General features: G+C 43.3%; 1 protein-coding gene across 6 annotated transcripts in view; it reads right to left on the bottom strand.

Moving 5' to 3' along the window:
* The window catches only part of LOC121588958 (5-hydroxytryptamine receptor 1-like), a 46923-nt gene extending 29491 nt beyond the window's left edge, over window positions 1-17432 (bottom strand). Inside the window, exons 1-2 of one of the 6 annotated variants that reach the window (XM_041907434.1) lie at window positions 17179-17432; window positions 14156-14661 (exon numbers count right to left, since the gene is read on the bottom strand). The gene's annotated coding sequence lies outside the window, so the exon portion shown is untranslated. The other 5 variants (XM_041907433.1, XM_041907439.1, XM_041907436.1 and 2 more) reach the window with 5 other exon arrangements.
* Window positions 17433-18991: the final 1559 nt, after the last annotated feature.

Genomic DNA, 18991 nt, shown 5'->3' with positions numbered 1-18991 from the left:
TGAAATTGGAGTGGTTTTGATTTTCATACTTGCTTCTGCAACCCTTGGAATATGGTTCCGGGAGCTGAATGAAGTGGTTAATTCTAAATAGTTCATCTATACACACGCTAATGAGCGTATCTATTTAGCCAACCTTGTCTGGCAATTGCGGCAACACCCTGCTTGACATTGGACGATGCATTTCTCACACCGTACGATGAGCCACCACGATCGCATCAGCGCATCGTAGTCAAGGGCAAATGTTGTCTGTTTGGCATTGTTTATGTAAAAAAAAAAAGAATGAAACAGCTATCGAGCGGTACAAGCAGCACTGAAAGGAAAATTAGCAAACAAAGCGAAATGCTCGATGGACGGACTAACGAAACATGGCAAATTGCAGTCCTCCCTCACGCGACTCGCCCCTTTAATGTTTGCAGACGTGGTTAGTTGCATTGGACTGTTCCGGTTTGGTTTTTCTGTATCAAATGTGAGCTAGCAGGGGATTCGTACAATTTGCAATTCATTACGATGCAACAATCTCCACAAGCTAGTTCGTTAGTGTAGAAATATTCGAGATTGGAATAGGAGTAGGGATGGTATTCTAAATGAGAAAATTCTTGAGTTTACATACTCAAAATATCTAAGATGAATTTTGAACTCGAAGTTGACCAAAAAAAATAGCGAACCCTATGTACGAGGTCCCCTACAATCACACCATTCCCATTTTATTGCTTGCAGGTGGATAGAAATGTATCACTGTCAAGTTTCATGCCAAACAGCAGGTATTTATAACGGAATTATGCTTGTCGTTGTTTAAAGTACCGTGATTTATGATTGATCTCACATTGCACGAGATTAATGGCTCTTGCTATCGGGATTCACAAGACACCTTTGCACCGAATTAATACTGGTACTCAATTGTGATTTAACAATTGAACCAGATTCAAATGGACATTGCTCGAAATAAATTATAATTGGGTACACAAATGATATGATCAGCCATAGCAAAAGTACATAAATATTGCCATATAAAATATCTGACTTCAGCAGAATTAAACACCCAGTTTGTGTGCACTACTTCGAAGCACCAAAACGCAACCACATTGAATGTTTACTTAGACATGAACTAAAATCACGAGCTAACACTATTTCACTCGTTGCTGTTGCTAGTTCGCCCGAAGATTGATGGGATCTGCAAATTACAACCGTCATCGGTGACATCCCGCATTAGCTGCAGGTGCTAGATGGGATATGGACACCGTACCTGATGTGTATCTTATGAACAATGAAACCCATTCTAAACACGCTCCAGCACACGTTTGAGGTTATGAAAGGGCAAACTAATCAAATCCCAAATCCCTTTAGCGATACCGAGCGACTCGTTTGGGGCACTTGGGTCACTTTATGTAAATCGGAAACCCAAAATTCCCATCCCAACGTATGGTTAATCTTCGCCACGGTCGGGACCTTACGCCCGACTCCCGGCAAACTTAAACCGTTGTCTCGATCGTTGAATGATATCGGTAGAAAAGTTTTCTCATCCAAGAGTGTGGCAACCATTATTAGAGAGACAGAGCCAGCGCGCGGACAGTCAGTATGCCTCTGGATGAGCTTTTCCTCATGGTCGTCGGCGCTTCATCAATTGCGATTCCTTTTGAACGAGTTGATCTACAGCGTTTTTTGGGGGGTGTTTCATGCTAACGGTAGGTTTTGCACCGAATGGACAGTAATGGATCCTTTTGTGGCACGTATTTTATATACCCGCATACACACACACAGATGTTACAGTAAGAAAACGCAAAACTAATACATGGATAGCAGAAATGCTGGTAAATGAAACGTACCAGATCTCGGGAATTACGGAAAGATTAGTGTCCAAAGGGTCCAGGTAAGAATAGCTCTGGTTCTCCTGCCTTGTTAGAGCGGATATTGTTTCACCTGCGACGCATTTAACATCCTATCAGTGACTGCTCCAGTCTGCCTCTCTGATGTGGCACGGGCATCGTTTTAATGAATGTGTAGAAAGAAAAATATAAGAAAAATAATCACAGCGCTACAATCCACCTGATTACGATACTCGTACGCCAGCATGAACGGGAATGTTTGCACTTTGTTTGCACAGCTGTCATATCATGGTTTTCTAACCTTTCCTTTTTGCGGGCACCATCACAGAAGGATTTGATGTATGATTCGTGCTAAATGGAGTTTAGATCTTTCGTATGGAGATGGCAAAGACATTCGAGCAAAACAAGTAATAGATCCTTCGTTATAAGCTCCCTTCGATGAAGCGTCGTTAGCAGAGAATTCAGACAAAATGAGAAGACTCTTCACGTCCCATTTGGCATTGACTTTCGACTTCATTGCCTTTGGGCTGCTGGTTGAGGATCGCTCCGGCGACAGAACGGCACAGCAGAAACTGTGATCCGACCCTTGTCTTGATGCAACACGAATTTTATACCGGTTCTGTATTGCTTTGTATCGTCAAAGAAACGAATAAATACATCACCGTGTATAACTTCCCGTACACTAACATGCACTTCCTTCTTCACACTGGACATCGAATCACGTGGCCCACCCGTCAGCCTTTTGGTAAAGGCGCACAAACTTTGATGTGTGCATCACTTGATCTGCAGGCAGCTGTGTATATGCCAGTGTGCGTTGTGAGAATATGGGAAGCACATACAGTGCACATTAAATTATTCCCCATGACAGTTATCGATTTTTCTTACCATACCCACAAAACCAGCATCCGGCGGACGATACCGGATGAAGTGTTGGAAATTGAATTAGCAGGATACAGCTCAATCCCATACTATTGGCCGATGGCTGTAAAATTAGCTTGCTGAATGAATGGTTAGATACAGCAGCGAGCTGCCCGGGTGTACCAGTGCCGGGATACCATAGAGATGCAGGCGTGCTCACTAATGCTGCTTTGGTCGTGGTTCATTGCAAAACGGCGTGGTAGGGATAAATAAATCAATACAGTACCACACGCGAATGTAACGAGTTCAATAGATGTATTTTAAAGGGAGAAATTAAGTGTTTGATAGACCATCTGTTTGAAGCTATGAAAAGCAATGTGCTAGCACTGGTAGCTCGATTTTGAACCCGGCTTCAATAGGGTTGTTACCATGTGCACTGGTTGATTGAAACGTTATAAAAACATTGATCCATCCTTACAAACCTCGCTATTTAATAAATGTTTCTGTTTTTTCTTTCAAATATTACAGGACAGTCTATACGGCTCTAACGGATAACGGATTAAAAGACTTAGGCGCGAGATTGTGAGCGGTTTCGGACACTTCTGAGGTCTCGTAGTTTTGGTAGAGAAGCTAGAAGTACTGATTGATATTGATGAATGATATTGATGAATATTAATATTAATTGCATTCTATTGGAAAGTTCCTTGTATCGTATTGAGTATACATTTTAATTATTAGAAATGCAATTCTTACATATCAGCATGATGTATACCTCGTTCTCTAATGAAAACTTTTTATTCGGTAATGTTGTATTCGTAGGTTATTGTTAGTAAACATTTGTTAACATCATAATGATGCAAACAAAACATCAAATTTCAAACATGAATTTATAGTAAAAACATTTTAGAAAATAAATTACATTATTGAACTAAGTAATAGTTTTATTAAAACTTTAATTTATTCAGTTGAATCTTCATATTTCTGATTGAAATAGAAAAACTGTCCCCGGTACTGTCCCATTACGTCTACCACTATACAGCTGCAATGAACCTTTAATCCGTTAAAAGATAAAACACAACTCTGCCCTATATTGTTGCAGCATAGCTTGGCATGATAAAACCTGGCGTACCAAAGAATCAAAATAACATGATGCATAGGATGCGTGTTAACTCTTCCAGTAAAACCAACTAAACCATGGTCGTCGTGGAATACTTTTTACAGTGCCATCATAACCATGCGACTGCCGTTAGACTGCATAATGAATGTTATTTCTTGTGCAGTTAAGTTTACCGTTTCACTCCCGCATAGGCGATAATGTCGGTGGTAATGATCAGGTCTTTTTGCCGCTTTTATCTGTATGCTGAGATACTTTTCACCGTTGCTCGTGCATACCACGACGAGTGCAGTCATACTTTTCTAAACGTTAAGTTTTATTGCCCACAATTGGCGGATTGCACAATCTTATCTACCTTCGTAAGTCGGTGGTGCTGGCGATCGATCATAAATAGAGTATTGCAAGGTATATTGATAAAACAGAATCACATGCAACTTGAAGTGTTGGTCGCGCTTCAACGAGCCATCAATACACACCACTGTTTAATGTTTAATCAACGGCTAGGCAAAGAAAAGAGTAAATATTGTGTACGGTTTTAAAAGCAAAGGATTGTAATTGTGTCTTTTTTTACTTTGCAGAAAAAAACTACAATAATGATGTGTAAGTCATAAACATGACTAATCGTACGGCAGATATATTTTAACTACCAATAAATCCTACCAACACAAAACAAATATATCTACATTTTACAACCATATAATTAAGTATTAAATAGACTGGTACTGAGTCATTAATTTGAAAATGGGACTTCCTAAGCTGTCAATAATGCAGCTTTATATTTCAAAACACACACTTTCCGTATCCGTCAAAACGATAGACCATTTCTATCAGTAGCATTATATAACAGTCATACCTTCAAAATATCTCGCGTAGTTTATGTAGCTAGAGTGCATCAGGCGAAGCAATTGCATATTTAGCGCAAAATGACCATAAACTTGAAACCATAACACCGGGGGCTTACATTGTTGCTAGGTAAAGGGACTGGCGGTGAGAGTGCTCCTACAGCAATCAGGAGAAAAGAATGCAAATATTTAGCAACCTTACCGACAGCCTGTCTGCTTGCCGTACGATCCAAATGCGATTATTAATATGTAAACTAAAGCATGAATGGCGTGGCGTTAGGCACTGTATAAACATGGGCGGCCAGCGGCGGCAGAATAAAAGGGTTGCAGCAAATATGTGCATTCGGTAGCGCACAAACAGACTTCATTTAAATGATACTTGACTGTCGAAAGTGTGTTAGAAGCAGTTTTCTCTCGTGGTAGTAGCACGTGCGGCACAGATGCATTCATTTGTTTGTTTGTTCAATGTGCTGAAGAAGAGAAATGCCTTGATGTTTTCATTTCACGGCTTCCACAGATGGTACTTTGTTTGTAAAAAGTTTTATAGTAAATCCAGGATCTGCTTTCTTTTTATTTTTACAACTGGCTCCATTATGTAAAATTACAAATTAAAATATTGGAAACCTAATAAAAGGGAACAAACTATTTGGCAATGGAACATTGTTCGATGCTGATGCGATTGAACTCAACCGCAACACACAGCACCAACAATCTAGTTTGAACACAATCTTGAATCTTATTCTTTGATCTGGTGATAGTTCTAGGTATGGACAATATGTACACAAGCACTACCACTACTATTTTATTCTGTTTGTTCGATTTTCTTTAAAACTTCATAATTCTACCGCGAAAAAACAGATGACACGAAATCCGATTCGAACTCCATATCATGTACCGTGTTTGCGATAATTCTTTCAATCTTTAAAATGACTACAATTATGCCCAACCGTATCAACAGTCCATCCAGTCAAAGCTTTCAGGCAAACAGTAAACAAGTGGGCAATATTTTTGGCGACAAAAACTGATAACGTTGCCGCATTGGAAATGAGCATCAAAATTGATGAACCAACCCACAAGCATGGCGCGTGTTTATGGACTTTGGCTTTTCGTTGCCATTTCCGTCCTTATGTCCACTCGCTCCCTTGGTTGGCCATATCAAATTCAACCAGAACCAGTCGATGTCGGCATCACATCTTGAGTTGGGTTTCTTCTCTTGACGTTCCTCCTCGTTCAACGCCTTCGGGCTATCGAGGCGCTCTTGAGAAACACATACACCCCAAGAGGATGTTAATATTTACTCACTCATTCATGTAAACGTTTCCCCTGCTCGATGGTGGCTGCCGACGATGAGCAAGGGAAAAATGACATCCTGGCCAACAAGGGAGCCGACCGCCACTATCGCACCCCATCTGTTTGCCACTCTCCAAATGCGATGGAAAACTTGCGCCAAGGAAAGAAAACAAAACCAACCAAAAAGGTGCCTTCCTTTGCTGCTGTAAACAGTGACCAGCCAGTGCACACAGCACACCACTGTGCGCACTGTTTACATTTGGCTCTTGTACGTTCAGCTACTTCCCGGGAGCACGATTGTGTCGACTGTCCGTCTGTCTGGTTTGCTCATTTGGCGGTTGAATGCGGCACACACCTTCAAATATCGCACTCATCGTTTAGTTCGTTTGGATTTTTTATCTTCTCTTTTCCGTCATCACAATTACTGTTACATACTTGTTGCTTCAATAATTTCATTTGAATGGAACCAATCTGTCTTGCGTAGACAAAATGCAAATGTTTTATTACATATTTTCATAATTGATATTTTTATAAAATCTCTGGAAACATTAAAGCATACGCATAAACGAGGTTTCGTACAATTTGAAGTCTTATTATTTTACTCCAGAAAAAGCTTCGTTCTCATTACCGCAATAATAAGGAATCAAATCAATGGCACCATCACGTCAGTATCCAATTACGAGATATCATAAGTTCAGAATCCAGTTTTATGACTGGCATTTTCACTGTCATTTGGCAACATAACCGCAGACAAACTTTTTCCTTACTCAACTCTTTCCCCTTGGCAGAATAAAACTCTTAAGGTCTATTCGTCTGCAATATTCCACTACGTCACTCCACATTCCCCCATACTTTCCACTGACAAACACCAACTGGTGTGGTCCAGTTTTGAGAGCAAATACGTGCAAAATAAACCAAACCTTCCTACACACGACACTTGACGGACAGATAATCGCTGTCTGTAAAATACCACCACAACAGCTCTCGGCAGCAATGATTCTGCCAATCTTGCAACGGCCAGCTTTTCACCACCAGTAGCGCAACCTTCACAAACAAACAAAAGTATCATGTCAGCAGATATTGAATTCCGATCATCACAAGAATCGATGATCGCTTGTTGGATTCGCTGAAAAAATGGACCGACCGAGAAGCGTATGCTGCGCCAAAAATTGAAATATCGTACCAAACAGCAGGGCGACTCATTGATCCCGTTTGCGTTTTTCCACCCACTTCGTCGGAAGGAAAAGAAACAAAAACACACGCGCTCGCACATATCTTGAATGAAATAGACAAGCGACCTCTTTGCAACTCCAAGTCTTGCCTTCAGTTTTGTTTATTTTTAGACTGGCAATGCGCAGATATGATGCTTCAGTCCTTTGGAACAATTCTCGGCTGACCTTCCCGAATGAGCAGAGCGACCAGAAGGGGCGAAGTGTGCGATACGTCAGATAGCAAAGGGCTCGGGCCTGTTGAAAAGAAAGACAGTAAGCAAAAGACGCCGGTATCATGGTACAGTCGTCAACTCGTACGACTTAACAACATGCCCGTCATGGGTTCAAGCCCCAAATAGACCGTGCCGCCATACGTAGGACTGACTATCCTGCTATGGGGGGAAATCAATAAGTCACTGAAAGCCAACCCCACAAGTGGGTTGGCAGGCCTTGACCGGCATCGGTTGTTGAGCCAAAAGAAGAAGAAGAAGAAGAAGCAAAAGACGGAAAATATCGACAAAAATCAACACCGCCCGCTATGTGTCAGAGCAATAAAAGAGGAAGTAGATGACGATGATGAAAATGATGATGATGATGATAATGATGGTGATGGAGACGACCGAGCGGTAGCGACGTTCCGGCGCTAGCTGCCAAGTCTTGACACACTTTTCATCGGTGCGATTTTCGCGCTTTCGTCGTTAGGGTGTTTGCGCCCCACCGACTAACGATTTCCATTAATACTTGTCTCATGGATTATTCCATCATAGATAATGTGTTTTCGCGGGGGATCGGAATGTGGTATCGGTGGCTCCACTCCACAGCACTGACAGCTTGCCTGGCGTAAGCAGCTAAAACACCAATAAAAACAACTGCAGTGCAACAGTGGGGAAGTGCGACTCCGTTCGCCCCGCCCGACACTCGCCTCGTCTGGCTGCACCTTTACTGGTTTAGCAAGCGTGAATTCCTCTAACACTGAAGGGCCAGTGGACAGCTAAACATAATAGGGGAAGTGATCGCCGGGAAAAGGGAAGAAATGTTTTCTCGCTGACAACCTGCCAACCTGCCCGAATGACGGCCGGCTCGAGGCGGGCCTGCGGACGGCTCATCGGGAGACATTAGCGTGGCCGTGCTGTGCTTGCTGGATGCTTTCAGCTGTCAGCTGTCATCGACCGAGCGAGCCAGCAGCAAAGGTAGACGGTTGTTAGAACTTCCGGTACCAGATTTAATGATTCACTATCCAGTTTACACATCTTTAAAGAGTCGACGTACTAAGTGTGTGTGCATGTGACGTTGAGTACGGTTTTGCACAAAGAAGATCGAAACCACTCACCGTCCAGCTGAGCTTTAATGTCTTGCGAAACAAATTCACTCACTCACTTACATACACAAACACACACCCTCTCCCTGTTCAGCCCCAAAAGTCTTCCATTAAGATCAGATAAAATCCGCAACAGATAGACTCTCGTTTTGAACCCGGTACCCCAACCGCAACTCCTCGAACCGATTGGCTATCGGTTTGGTATAAGCCAACCCTGTCCTCGAAGAAGCAACTACGTGACACGGCAGATAACAGTCCTTGAAAGACGTGTAAAGTCTCACTCGAGATGTAGCCTGCAGGCAACAAGGGGTGAGGGCTAACATTATCTTGCGTACGCTTTTTATACTTTTTTTTCTCATTCCCTTCCGTGGGCAATGTAAATATGTCCTAAAACGGTTACCGTTACCCCACAGCGGGATGTGCCTTTTCTGTGTGCAGGCCACGCTATCTTGTGGTTTAGTTTTGATGTTAATTAGATTTTTCGATCTGCTTGAGGAGTCGCAGTTGGAGGTTGAGAACACTCGAGGGTATGATTGTGGTTCTGATCGTTCCACACCAACGGTCACTCTTTTTTTTTCATAACTAAAGTTTGTCCATGTTTTGGGCGGAATGTTTTGCCTGCCATTACATTTGTTCAACCATGTACCACCATTCTGCCAGGCCCTGTAGTGAGATGAAACAGACGAAGCGTACGTGTGTGAAGTGCTGGACAAGATAAAACCGGGTGCCAGTTAGGGCGTTATTGTTAGTAACAGGAGCAGTACATGTTGTCAACAATGCTTATCTTGCGTACCCGGAGCGACTCCTCAAAATGGTAGAGCGGTGGGAAGACGTATGATAGGCGTTGACACAATCGTGACTGATTAATCATTCTATCGGTCAGCCAGTATCTTGCGTGCGCTATCGGTCGGTCATCACCCATCACGAGGAAGATGCGCACGAGCCGCATCAATTTCATGCATCACACTCGTTTCCCTGTTCGAATGCTACGCGAACAAACAGTTCGCAAGATTAGGATTGTAAGCGGGTGCCATGTAAATTGTTAGTAGCAGGCGAGATTTACAATTGACAACGCCAGCTACACGCTGTTCGCTGTCAATCGGAAGCTCTCATGATCGTAAGCTGTCACTGTATCGATACTCTCCCGTCGAAAACCCGTAGGGTTGTCGGAAAGTGTGTACGGTTCGGGTGTTTGGCTTTGTTTTGCGTGACTTCGGTACCCATAAGCCGGTGTACGGTGAGCGATTGAAAGCAGATCCGCAGTTTTATCTTATCACTACGTGTCAAAATAACACCAACCACCTGTTTGTAGCTGTCTTAGCCTCCTGGTGAGTAGTTTAAAAGAAGGCACAAAATCGAAATGTCAATCAGGAAATGTGTCGGATTTTACAGATTCGTTAGTGTCTTAAACATTTTTGTTCCGTAAGGTTTCTATCGATTGAAAATGTGCTTCCTTCATATCAACATAAGGTTTAATTTTTTTGTCAACTCATCTGTCGGACTTTGATCACTGCTTTAGTTCAGGAACAAAATGTTACTTCACTTCTCTCTGTGATCTTCCCCTTTCCCTCCAACCGAATGGTGTCCGATAATCACTATCAGCAGCTATGGAAGATATCTTCCAACGCCACTCGGAAGCGCTGATAAAACATGAGAATTTCTTGGGATTCTCTCCGGGGATCGCTTTGCAGCTAAAGCGTCGTGGATCAATCGATAGTGGCCCTTTGTACCCGTCTCAGTTTAATCATGATTGAGGAACCGGGGTGACCGGGGCGAACACGGTGGCATTCCAGTTATTTTATATCACTCCAAACGAGAGCGACAAGAGGGTTGGAGAGCTTATTGTCTACGGTACAAATGCGGCCAGGTTTATCGTCCTGTGCTACGTGTACCAGTACGTCCCGCATGCCGCTACCGATAAGATAGGCCACCGGAATCGGAGAGTTTCAGAACGAGCAGTAATACCACAACGTTCCAGCGTTGCGTATCTTGCTCGTTCACGCTTTCAGTTCGCAGGGAAAGGATAAGCACCCTGCGAGTGGAGGAATTAAAGAGTTGTTCGTTTTGCTCATTGGATCATTATGTACGCCAGGAACAACAATTTGCATACTTTGAGAAGTAAAATTCCCGATAAACATAGAACCACTTCACTTCAAACACATCAAAGCCAACACCTTGAACCAGTTCACACAGATCGAGCATAAGTTTCACCTCCGTAAGGAAAAGCATGACAAGTAAACATTTCACTTCAAAGCAAATTTAATCTGCACTAATGGTAACGGGATTTGCCGCTTTAGCGGGGCTTACAAGTGTGCTACGGTTGTCCTATGACCTCTCGCAGTCCATGTCTTATCCCAATGCTATCCCACATCCCTATGGGAGAACGAACCAGATTGCCCACTAGCAGGAAATTAAATTTACTTTTAATGCTTCTGCTAATGCTTTAACGGGCCGAGGGGCTTCCTAAAACATGAATCAACAAAAAACCAACGGCCGAATCGTCCAAGAACCTTCCTCCATCGGGTGTGCGGCCGCTGGGGGACGAGTTTGCGCCCGTACCTTTGGTACCACTTGGAACGGTGCATAACTTACGTAAACAGCTAATTACGTTCATTGCGCTCATCGGACAGCCGGGCGGAGCGCTCTTCGTGCGTTGTGCAGCCGGCCCATCGAAAATGCTCCCGCCAGCTAATGCTCCGAACGCTCCCCTTGGAGAAACGGGCAGCAGAAGATGTTCGTTTGATTTTTCGGATCAACCGAATCGGCCGGCTATAATTAGATTGAATCGCTCAAGTACTTCACCGAGGGCACGTTGTCTCATCGTCTTGAAATACACTTTGCTGAAATACGTGTGCGTGCATGTGTTTCTATGTGTGCAGTTTTTTGTTGCTTTTGCTTAGTTTCACTGCTTACATAGCCCCCGCTCCATGTGGCCTGCTGGCGTATTTCAAGACACGTTGACCAGCACCGTCAGTTTGTTTAGAACGATCTTCACATGCAGTACGAGTGTATGTTTGTTAGTACTTTCAGCGCGATGTGTATGTGTGTGTGTGTATTTTTGCTTTTTTTTCTCGTACACTTCCCACTACCGGACACCTTTGGCTTAATCTCTGGCCCAACAAGAGCCCTATATCCCCATCCCATTGTCGAGGAGGTTGAAGTGTGCTCTGTGATCACTTCCGCAGGCGTTCGTGCGGTTAGACTGACGAGCGGTCGGTAAACAGTGTGCTGCTGTCTGCAGCCTAAAGTATTGTCAGGCAGTGGTCGCACAGTGTCCGATACCCATCGAACGTCTGCCAATTTCGTTGGCTCGAATGATAGTGCCAACGATCGCGGCAAAGAATACCGGTTGGCATTTCGTATACAAATTTGCAAATCACTACACAGTGTTGTAAAGGAATGAGGCCATCTTCTCTTTTTGCTGCAAATGCTCACACATACAAGGAATCGATTTTTTACGCACTTGTAAAAATAATCATCTTCACAGAATTATATTTTAAAACAAGTTTTTGTTTTGTTTTTTGTTCTTGTAGTAACACACGCATGTAACCGTATTAACGATGATCATAGCCAACGCGCTACATTGACCACCAGCGAAGCGTGCGAACGATCTCAAGATGACCTTCGATCGTTACTATCCAAGCGTACGGCACTGCTGCTGGTTCGGCGTGGTGGTAATTAAGGGAAACATTACGAGCTGTCGTCGATGGCAGTGGATAAATGTTTCGTTTACTTGGTTCTGGCCTACAACTCGCAACGCTTGGTCAAGCGATCTAGAGATCTTTGATTGCTCCGTCCAGATGGGGCGTGTTTTTTGGGATGGTTGCGCTTGAAATTGTTACATCTTTTGTGCGCAAAATTGAATCCAAAAGGCCAGCATTCAACGTATCGTACAAAAAACCCTCCGCAGTTAGAAACTCTCCACCTTCGCTCCAGCAAACGGGTGCATCTTGATATCGATTTATTCTTTCTTTCTTTCTTTCTGCTTCCGCACAAGTAATTGACGTGCTAATGAGATTGCGAGTACTTCGGTCGTAGTGTCAAACAGCTGCTTTTGCTCGCGCTGGCGGGCAGCGCCTCAACCGACCGTGGTCGTTTTGCGAGCTAGTCAGCCATGGAGAGGGCTGCCATGGGTGGAAGGGAGCTTTGTTTTGCCGAATCGTAGCTCCCCGGCAGCCGTACATGGTAAATCATGTGTCGTAAATCAATACTCCCTTTGCCTTCGCTACTTCCCACCACGACGTAATACCTTGGCAGCCCGTTTGTTGTTTTACTTACGCCTGATTTATTTGACCCACCTCACCTAGTGGAGTCGCCCCTGGGTACGCTGGGCGGGGTGCGGTGTTCAGTAGCCAGTTGGAACTTAATTATGACCGGAACATTAGCTGCGAAATGTGAAATATCTATCCAGAACTGGGAGGGCTGCGCGTTCTTTATGGCCATTTGGCGTTCAATGGTGCGCAGGTGGCAGCTGGTAGTGTGCATGAGTGCTCCGCGTCCCAACGCAAGATCGTTTTCCCAGTGCGTAACGGTGTCTTGTTCCGTGTGTGCTCACCGAGATTGGCCCGCTTTTTGCTAGCACAAGCAGTCGGCAACGTGGATTGCGAGCGAAATAGATGATATGCCATTTTTTGGACCTCTAGTACACTCAGCGTGTAATGAATCAATGCGTTTTTTGTGCTACCTTTGCTGTTGTTTCAAATCAATCGCTGCCCGGAACTGGTACGGAAAAAGGAGGGAAAAAACGCGCCAATCTTTTCTTGCTTCTTCGAGAGTTCAGAGTCATGCTGTGTCAGACGTTCGACGCGAGAAAGGATTGACGAATTAACTTTTTGACGGGTTGTTTTTGTTTACACTCGTACAGTTTGGAAAGAAAACTTGGAACAAAAAAGTGCATCGTCATTTTTGTCTGCTTTCGATGAAAGACTCAAAAATCGAAAGAGATTATTCACTGGACAAACTTTGCCTGGTAACTTTACCATTAGAATCATGTGAATAAATGCAAACACGGATGAAAGATAGATAAATTGTTTATAGCAGCGTACTTATTATGTTCTTATTGCAATGTAATGAACACACTCAGAAATGATGAGAAATGAACATACTTCATAAGTCACAAATTCTGTATCTAATATTGCATGGCAGTTTTTGTCAAGCTTGCTTTCATTACTCAATTCTTACTTATGGCCACCGCTAGAACCATTAGAATGTGGAAGGATGTGTGCCATTCGGAGGGACATCATGCATCGAAGACGGATACATATAACGACTGTTTTGGGAATAATATCCGAACGCCTTGATTCATCCCCGATCGATCCTCGACATGCTTTTTATCGCTCTCGCATGCCAGCGTTGATTGCTAAAGTTGGCAAGGGTCACATTTCGAACACCATTAGCAATGAATAATGGTCGGCAAAGGTTATGGACACATATTTTGGGTTTGATATAAATTCCAATTAACTCAAACGACCATCACCCATCTCCTCATGAATATGTATGAATAGTAGCAATACAACTGCTCACTAAAATATAAGCTACAAGCAGACTTGCTTGCTTTACGTAATTTATGTGATCTATCGCGACCAGAGACAACGGCCTTGAAGCACTAATTTTAAAGGGAAGCTTGACATATTTTTAGCCACTCTCAAACTCCGCAGTATGATAAAGAAATAAAGTACAAATAGCGCATTTATCACTACCTGCCAATGGAAAAACGTTGATGTGCTTGATAAGAGCTCCTTCCTGCTCCAGTATACCTCTGCAATGTCATCCGATGGCTCGGTGCTGTTGCTGCTGCCCGCGTGTTTTATGCTGCGTTGTGTCGCGTTTGTTGTTTTTTTTATCTATTGCACCACACTCTGACTGGTGATAAAAAAAAATAGCAACACCCATTCACAAATTAATTCTAGAACAAAACCTTCCCACTGTGTTCATGGCTGTAGTTGGTGAGTATTTGTAGGTGTGCTTGGTTTTTTTTTCTCCCTTTCTAACACTTTATACCGCTTTAAACGAACACAATCTCACACACTAATACACACACTTCACTCGATAAAAAATACCACAGCTAGCGATTTCATTTCGAATCGCGTTGCGAATTTCAGCGCGATAACACGCTCTTGTTATCGTACACAAACTTTCACATTACAGTAGAGCACAGCTAATCTTCACCGGTTCACTCGTTACTCGGAGACGATGCACAGCATTTCTACGATGGAAAAGAGAATATAGAAAAGGCATGCTGATAAAAACAAACAACTCCCACAAAACAAAACACTTAAGCAAACAGCCTCTCATGGTGGGCATGGTGATAGCCACCAGGGTGGACGATACTAGAACAGGCCGTCTTCATTGCCGCAACTGAAAGCGGCTGATTTACATAAACTTATTCGTTCGCTTCGTCATCACACACAACTTCCATCGTCAGCTCGCATGATGCAGTCAACCAGCCACACAGCCAATGCACATGCTTATTCGCGTACCGCACACTCGCGCACTGCTCCACGATCGCACGATCTCGACCCAATCACCACACACCATAATCAGCACCTACATCATTATAATTTTCATGCTCATCGGATTCGTCGTCGACACCACCGTCGCCAGTGCCGCTCGCAACGGTTCTATCACTATTATCTGCCATTGCCTGCTCCCCTGTGAAACCGCGATCTTCGTGATGATTATTGTCACCGGGCAACGCACACGCAAACCAGCACTTGGGCATCAGTGAGCAGAACGTGGGGAGAGAGCATGATGGGAATGAGATTTGGAGTAGCGCAGGAACAAAAAAATATAATACGCACCAATTCTCCAACACTTCACCGTTCTGCTTCTTGCTGTCAACATGCCGTACCGATGCTTCACGGTGATGGTAAGACGGCATTTCTACCATTGTTTCTTGTTTGTATTTCATAACCTTTTCCCTGTCCTCACTTCACACGGGCCGTTCATATATCGCGGCAGCTGCAGCTGTTCGATTCTCAGTTGCGTGGCGGCCCCGTACCAAGTCGAGCAGTTAGTGTGAGGGTGTAAATTGCTGGTGTAAACCACTTGAACCGTTTGTGCAACAACACCCAATCCATGGCGACGGTGACGACGGTGGCAGCGACGACACTGATAGTATAGTGCTTCGGTATCAAACTAGATGCCGCCAGCTTCTGCACCAGGCTGCTGAACAATCCTTAAAGCCCACCGGCCTCCGGGTCCACTTTTCCGCTTGCACGTGGTGTTGATAAATAGCAAGGGAGCTTCTAACCGGCTTCTTGCTGCTGGCTCTAGGCTCTCGGCTCGACTCTTTTCAATTTCACCACTTCCGGTCACTTCAAACTTCGGCCAGTCGAGGGAAGCTCCAGGACAGAAGTTTTGCCGGTATAGACGGCACAGCATAACACTCAAACACGATCTACTAGTATACAAACGAACACACATCCACACACATACATTTTTATACACAATCTACACCCTGGTCGGGGTTGAAAGTTTATGAAAGGCGAGACTTTGGTCACTGACCGACTTCCCAGTGTGCCACTGCAGACAAATCCTGCAAAAGCTTCTCCCTCAACCCCCTAACGGCGTGTCAGAGTGTCAGGAGAGTGGCTTTCGGTGGCTCAACTTTTGCACGATATTTCATTAATCTTCGACCGGAGCGGTTAAGCTGAACGGACACATCTCCTGCTGGCAGACGTGCTGGTTGTGAAAGTCAATTCCGTACATTCGCTGTCTCCGTCGGGCAGGATGCCGCATTCAAGTAGGAAGCAAGCGTCAAAACACCAGCAAAGCACCGTGTATAGATATGGGTTTATACATAAACATTAGCTCATGCTGGACTGGATTGATTGTGTCGTGCAAGATAAGGACGTTTAGTTTTGATGCTTATCTGGATTATTTCAAAAACAAAGAAATAAGCCTCTGAGTGTCGGTATTAGCACGTTGGTTCGGTGTTTCATAAAACCTTCTCGAATGTAGCAACAGTCTTAACACACGGATTAATGTGAAATGTTTTAAGATTTTCGTCAAATATCGTAGGAAGTATGCTCGTTAACGTATAATGCTTATCCAAAACCATTCACATATATCATCCGTTGTTGGTGCTTTGAAAATACTGTTTAACCAATTGTTCCAAAGATGATTTTCAGCAAAACCTCACGGTATTTTTTATCACCCAGAACGGTTGGGTGATCGTAATGATTAAAAATTTATCGCTGAAAGGCTTGCCAACGTTCCCTAGTATGCTAGTATGGTGTTATCAACGAACAAAGCGAGTATGATGGGAAGGATGGAGAACATTTTCAACACACTTGCAGAATGTATGATCCAACCCGAACGATAACCGAGGCCCGGAAATATGACAATCTTTGAGGTAGCTGCAAATTCAGATTCAAAACTAGGTCAGTTCATCCAAGCCAGTGCATCCGAGGGAAAAAAGCAAATAACCTTGTCGAGTTTTCACAAATCACATACACCTACATACAAATCGGGTATCACTTATGCTACGATTAACGGTGCATTTTAACACACAGAACTTAAACACACGAACTTTCCACCAATTCTAACACCGCAAAACACATTTTGAAGCCTTCAACGATTGCGACAAAATTATTTCAAAACAAATGTAGACTTGCGCTACACTACCGTACACTTTCTTGTTCGTGGCCAATAAAACCCTGTTCGTACACTGTCGACCAGTGCGAACGTCGATGAAGTATTGCACCCCAGAGTAGCGCACCTTATCAGCGAAATTGAAATAATCACCCTTAAAAACTCGCGACCAGATGAATTTTCACGCTCCAAACTCAGAACCGTCGCAAACCACGGCACATTCTGCACCGACAGAGTAGCGGATGGCTAAGGCGAAGAAAAAATCCGTGCGAAGGCGGTTTGCGGCAAATACGTGACGAACGCGCGCGCGACCAGTCTGTTGCCGATGGTCCATCCGTCCGTTTTCCGTGAACGTATCTTTCCACACTGCGGGGTCCGGTGTCATTTCAGACACGATACGACGCATTCGGTCAACATTCGGCTTTCGGCATTAGGTGCTGCTGAGTGCCCAGTGAATACGCGGTGAACATTCACGTGAGAACGAACTGCGCGTGAGTGACTAAACGAACAAACGAACGACCGAACGAACGTACGTGCAATAGTTCACCTGTGTCATCGTTACCCTCTGTATTGCAGCGTCTAGCGTATTATGAGCTCGCAAGACCATTTTTTTCTACTTCTGTTACCGTAATAAAATACAACCTGCTTCACGAGATTTGAGCGAAGGGGTGGACTCTCATATCTCTTGCTACCCCTTTTTGAGATTGAGTGCGCTCGAAGAGATTGTGGTGCTGCGGCAAAGCACTCACGTTACTTAGCACAGCACTCGCTTAATAAAACAACGTTTGGATGATGGTCAGTGAGAAGAGCGTACACATTCGTTCTCCGATCATAGGAGCGAAATAAAGAGAGAGAGTAAATGTGAATCAGCACGTTTGTGAGCTTTTGTGCGGTGAGATGAGTTGTTTTTAAATCGCGTCCAATGTGTTGGATGTTTTGCACGCTTTTTTTTTTCTTCACAAGATTTCATAGGCGATGAAACTGAATAATGATTAAAGATGTTTTTAAATAAGAATAAAATGAACCCTGTTATAACATGTAGCTTGTATGACAAGGTATTTGCATAAAATGGCAATAACTGCAAACTGCATAACGCCGTTTTAATAGTGTTAAAATATATATTTTATCCAACGAAGCCTTGCTCAAACAATTTGACACACATATTCCATTTCTATGCAGCAAGAATTTAATCAATACAAAAATGACAATTATTTAGAACGAATAAAAAGGTGCATCTTTCAATGTTTCGATTCAATTGATCAATGGTGGTTGCCTGTTGAAGGGATTGTATCAAAGTGTGTTGGAGAGAAATCATGAAACATATACCCATTTGCGTGGTATGAATCGTGTACCTAACATTCTATCTTCATGGTGTTTGACTTTACAGATTGAAGATATGTCATATATAAATAGCTAAAATAACAAAAATAACGAATACCTTAGGTTAATAAATTACTTAATTACTTTAATTAAATTAATAAATTACCTTAGGCATAAAATATAGGTAAGATAAAGGCTTCCAATATAGGCAGCGCTTCTATCGCAACGATGTATCCAAGCACTGCATTAAAATAGGATCGATACGACAAAATAGAAATACAGTCTGAACTCATTGGTTGAACTTCGATTCCCTGTCAACTGTTGAATATGTGCTTTTTAGTTGGCACGTTTTTTTTTCTCGACAAAACATGAGTTTTTTTGTGAAGTTTTCAAAAACCTGTTTTCCCATACAAACGCATGCTTTTTAATTGAACTGTCAGCCAACAATCGAGCGTTCAATTAAAAAGCAAGCCAACTAAAAAGCGCTCAAACATTGAATTCTAACTGTAATTAAGTTATGCACTTGTTTGAAATATGCTCCGGGATATTTAGAGGTACAAACCATTTTTGATCATAAAATAATCAAAAACGATCGAACGACGAAACGTGCAACTACTAAA

This window comes from Anopheles merus, chromosome 2R, assembly GCF_017562075.2.
Source record: "Anopheles merus strain MAF chromosome 2R, AmerM5.1, whole genome shotgun sequence".
Classification (NCBI taxonomy): domain Eukaryota; kingdom Metazoa; phylum Arthropoda; class Insecta; order Diptera; family Culicidae; genus Anopheles; species Anopheles merus.
Note: the sequence above shows the minus strand (reverse complement) of the source record. Positions and strands in the feature narration are given on the sequence as shown.